Source organism: Amphimedon queenslandica, unplaced genomic scaffold (genome assembly GCF_000090795.2).
Source record: "Amphimedon queenslandica unplaced genomic scaffold, v1.1 AMPQUscaffold_12574, whole genome shotgun sequence".
In the NCBI taxonomy this organism is placed as follows: Eukaryota; Metazoa; Porifera; class Demospongiae; order Haplosclerida; family Niphatidae; genus Amphimedon; species Amphimedon queenslandica.
The window spans coordinates 10,927-15,574 of NW_003547189.1; the positions used below are offsets into that span (position 1 = coordinate 10,927).

Below are 4,648 nucleotides of genomic sequence, written 5' to 3' on the forward strand. Positions count from 1 at the left end.
AGCATGAACTTGCCCCCTTAAAGCATGATTGACATTTTTTGACTGGCAGGGATTAAAATAAATAAATCAATCCAGCTCTTAGTTCATTTAATTTATTCTTTTATTATTTATTATTATTTTATATTTTTATAGTCCTGTGTGGAAACCATGCATGTACAAGAATAATGTACTATTAGTATGTTCATTTTCATTTTCATTTCTCTTCCTAAGGTTGAAAGAGAGAGGAAGAGGTTGCTCCTGGAGTTGTTTCCTTGGCTCAATGATCAGTGCCAGTTTCATCGTGTTAGTATCAATCTCCAGCGGCTGTGTGTCCACAGACTGAGGGTATACTTCAGCAACGAGGAGGGGGAGGGGTCTGGTGTCCTCTGCAGTTTCTTCACTCCAGTGTACGAGGTTAGTCTCTGCTCATTTTCAATTATCGGTCTTGACCACACCCACTTTAGGCCATTATTTCTGAAAGTCCATTGCCGGAATTGGATCATCGTTTGTCTCATTCAGTTCAGCCAATTTCATGGAAGAGAAGGTACATGTACATGTAACATGTACATGTACACTGTATGTGTACATGTATTTATGTTTAGATCATATTTTTTACTGTAAATGTTCAAATAGAAGCCTGGCTTGAATAAACACCTGGTATTTGGCATATCTTATTATTATTGTTATTGCTTTTCTTATCTCAGTTTAATATATATATATATATGTGCATGTACATGTATCTACAATTTCCCAAATATTCCAATATTCCCAGGATTTGGCATTTTAAATTTTATTGTAGGCATTTTTTGTCCTGCAAAAAAATAAACGCCCATGCTTTTATTTGAACATTTACAGTAGGTTTTTGGTTTTTATGTTAGTTTATTTTTCCTTTTTTACAGTTTCTGAAATACTGGATGATATTTCATGGAGGAAGTGGGTGGAAGAGGAGCTGAAGTATCATCCTCGTGTGAATTGTGTCCGTTATTCCATGAGTCTGGTAAACCTGGTTTCTATTCCATCAAACACTCCATCAAGACTTAATGCTTACAGGAATATAGGGAGGCAAGTGAATGTACATGTACCTGTTTCGCCTTCTTTGCTTTCTCTCTCTCTTGTACTGTACATGTTCACTTCTCTCCTTTCTAGCACTTTATTAACATCATCCCTCTCTCTTTCTCTTTCCCTCCCTCTCCCTCTCTCTCAGGGTTATTGGTTTGGCATTGTTACATTCAGAGATGATGTCTCTTCCTTTCTGTAGACACATTTACAAGTATCTACTTAACAAGAAGGTATAGTCGGTTTTAGTTGAGAAGAAACGGAAATAAATCAATATTTTCGACATTAAAACGTCACGTGTAGCCCCGCCCAAACATGGCTGCAATCTGCAAGCTCAAAGCGTCTAGAGACAGGAATGGATCCAATTAGTTACATGTATGTGGGTCAGTGGTTTTATATCTGTAATACGCATGCGCATTACTCCCACATGGACAAAAATCACAATATGGCTGCCACCAACTGAGTGTTTTTCATATTTCTAGTGCTGTCTTTGTGGTTCCAGGCCTTTTGCTAGTTGTTTGCATGAGTTGGATCACTGATTAGACTAATAGAACCTTGCACTAGGTAATTTATTCTCAGACTGCTATAAATTATGCCTTTTTATATACTGTAACTATTGTAATCACCTATATATAGAATGTATCTTCTAATTATTCTTGTGTGAGGAAATGGGCTTTTTAGTCTTTCCTGGGTTATCATTTGTTCCCTCCACCACAATTACTCATTTCAGAACTGTAAGTAATATGTCTGTCAATTTAAGCTTCATTATGGGGAATATGAGGGATTTAATAGGAGGTTCATCACTCTGAGAATGCCCCAGGGTAGGGATTTTTCTCCAACAAGCCTATAGGAAGACTTCACTAGTTTGACCAAGTTACGTTTCAAAAATGCTAAGTTTACCCAGCAGAGCTGAGTTCAGTAGCAGTTGAGTGGTTGTTTAACGTTCATTAAATTTAGTAGGGGATTTGACTGAAGGGAACGGCCCCAGAGGTAGTGATTTAATTAATTAATTAATTTGAAACCCCAACTATGCCCCATTATGACCTGTACTGGGATAGTGGAGCTTGATATTGATAAGTACACGATAAATTTATTGTAAATGTCTGCTATTTTATTTATTTATTATTTATAGGCATTTTACACCTTGCCAGCGAATTGGATCACAAGAGGTTGCTCATGAGTTTTTGCTTACATGTGTAGTAGGAGACTAGGAGCTCAAGTAGGTACAAGGTTGAGCTGTAAGTTGTGTATAATTAGAGACCACTAGCAGTAAAAATTGATTACATAGGTAGATTATTAGAAATTTTTACGGTTGTAAGGTGTGGTTTAGGATGAAATAAATTCAGCTGCCATTTTGGTTGACAACTTTTAATGGAGAACAAACGGGCTGGCATGAAAACAAACCTGTATTGAGAATTCTGGGGCAAATTGGACCACATCTTTTGGAGAAGAAGCTTAAAGGCAGATCTTTTTTCTTATAACAAGCACATTTTAGATTTAATAGAGCTACAGCAGGTAAGTGAGGCATTTTCTTCTTGCATTCATTGCCGACTTCCTTAACAAACTTTCCAACGAAAATGGCAGCCAATTATGACATGTGGGCTGATACCGTATATAAAATTAATGAAATTCATTTCCGATTCTCACTTCCAGTGGTCTATAATTAGTTTTTAAGTCAGTATAGTTTTTAAATTCGTAAATTTTTTATTCATGCATTAAATAATGCAAGCAATGACATATTCCACTTTTGCAGTACTTCTGACTATTAAAGCTGTTAGTTTTGTAGTTTTGAATTTACATGTATGCTATTTTTATGATAATTAGAATGTCACGAAAAGCTATCAGTATTGTTCATGGTGGTGGACGAAACTCTGGATGCTATATTTGGAGATGTTGGTATTTAATAGAATAATTATTCAGGAAATGATTTATTTTATTATGCTGCTAATGTTTAGAATTGTACCTAGAAATTTCTTTAATTGTAGCTAGAAATTACTGTCGCCCAAAATTTCTGTGAATTTTGCAGATTTTATTTTAGCAAAATCACCTTGCCTTTCAATGTGTACTGATTTTAAAGGATTAAATTTTCACAGTTTTTGAAATCTGCATAATTAGCAGAAATTTTGGGCCACAGAAGTATCTAGCTCCATGTGTATAGCATTTGCAATGAAAGGTTTATTTTTAACTTTTTATCTCTCTTAAACAGATAACATTTCCCCAAGACTAGATATATTATCAACTCTTTATTTCCCTTGGCACTACTTAATGTGACACCAGTATATTTCGAGGTCAGTAAAAACTATTATTGCTGTATAAAATTTGTTTTCGTTATCTGTAGAATGACATTCCTGTCAAATTATTTTTAGAGATGAAAATAGGCTACAAAGTTCTTTGTAAACATTAATGCAAAGTACATGTACTTTTTACATTTATTATTAATATTGCTTATTCCTTGTAGACTCAACAGAGTAACCTGAAATCAAATGTGTGGCTAAACAAGCATTTATTCATGTTTTAACTGTTTTTTTTTTTACATTTTTGTTTGAGTTATGAACATTATAAATTAAAGTACAATTTAGTCAGTACTGCGCATGCGCAGATTGCGCCCACGCAAATAATTGGATTCATTTCTGTCTTTAACGGCATGTAACTTTGCATGAGCAGCCATTTTGAAATGTGAGAACACGTGGGTGGTTGGCTGCAATTAGTTCATGGTGCATGTATAGATCTATAGCTACTTTATAAAAGCAGTTACAACAATGCATGTCATGTATAAAAACTAGGAGGCTATAAAGTTTGGCCCTTTTATACCACTACTAGGAGACTGGAGTGACTTTCTCTTCCTTTCCTATTGATTGCAGTCAGTAAAGTCTTCAAGATTATTTCATTTTAATGACAAAAATTTTAACTTTTACTGAACTCAACTAATATAGATACATCATATATGTACATCTTGACATAAATTTGGAACCTTAAAAATTAAAATTTTAATAGAATTTCTACACAACATAATATTTTTTGTACATTCATTATAAAAAGATGTGCATGTGTTGGTGGCTCATTTAGCCATGCTGCACAGTAGTAGTTGTAGAGCTGGCAATGACAGTTCAAATCGCCATAAATACATGCAATCAAAATTTAAAAGAATTATTTTTCAAAAAATTAAAACTAGTATATAAATCTCTAGCTTCAGTCTTGAGTATCAATCCACTTGACATTTCATCTTTATTTCAGCTTGAACCTATCAAAGATAATACTGAAGTCCTTACACAAACTTACTGTTAGTATTGTTATTTTTCTTCTTGTATGTAGTGCTCTTAGCATCACTAGCAGTAGTAACCACTAGTGATCCCAGGCAGCGCCACGTGGAGGCTGCACTACACTGCTGCCCAAAAATTAAAAAAACCTGGCCCAACACTCTTGCTGAGGCCTAGGTTGTAAAAATAATAATAATAAAATAATAATAAATCATAAAAAATAAAAAATTATAAACGATAATAATAATTTAATAATAATAATTTAATAATAATAAATCATAAAACCTAGATCTATAACCTATATGTACACTATATAACCTACATCCTATAACTACCTGTTTCCTAATTTCTATACT

The 4,648-nt window shown here is 34.0% G+C and overlaps 3 long non-coding RNA genes across 10 annotated transcripts; 2 read left to right on the forward strand and 1 right to left on the reverse strand.

The window, feature by feature from the left end:
- The first annotated feature begins 214 nt into the window (after positions 1-214).
- LOC109587420 (uncharacterized) lies at positions 215-1,041 on the forward strand. Its single transcript, XR_002187593.1, has 3 exons — positions 215-393; positions 444-523; positions 879-1,041. It is a non-coding gene; the product is annotated as an uncharacterized LOC109587420 (long non-coding RNA).
- A 142-nt stretch (positions 1,042-1,183) lies between these two features.
- Positions 1,184-3,606, forward strand: LOC109587419 (uncharacterized). 8 transcript variants are annotated; one of them, XR_002187586.1, is made up of 7 exons: positions 1,184-1,268; positions 1,518-1,599; positions 1,672-1,769; positions 2,168-2,254; positions 2,860-2,931; positions 3,242-3,445; positions 3,494-3,606. It is a non-coding gene; the product is annotated as an uncharacterized LOC109587419 (long non-coding RNA). The 8 variants fall into 8 exon arrangements; XR_002187588.1 differs by lacking the exon at positions 1,184-1,268 and having other exon boundaries at positions 1,433-1,599; positions 3,242-3,323; positions 3,374-3,445; XR_002187591.1 differs by lacking the exon at positions 1,184-1,268 and having other exon boundaries at positions 1,287-1,599; positions 2,168-2,273; positions 2,860-2,927.
- A 560-nt stretch (positions 3,607-4,166) lies between these two features.
- LOC109587418 (uncharacterized) lies at positions 4,167-4,347 on the reverse strand. Its single transcript, XR_002187584.1, has 2 exons — positions 4,315-4,347; positions 4,167-4,276 (listed from the first exon to the last, which is right to left on the reverse strand). It is a non-coding gene; the product is annotated as an uncharacterized LOC109587418 (long non-coding RNA).
- Positions 4,348-4,648: the final 301 nt, after the last annotated feature.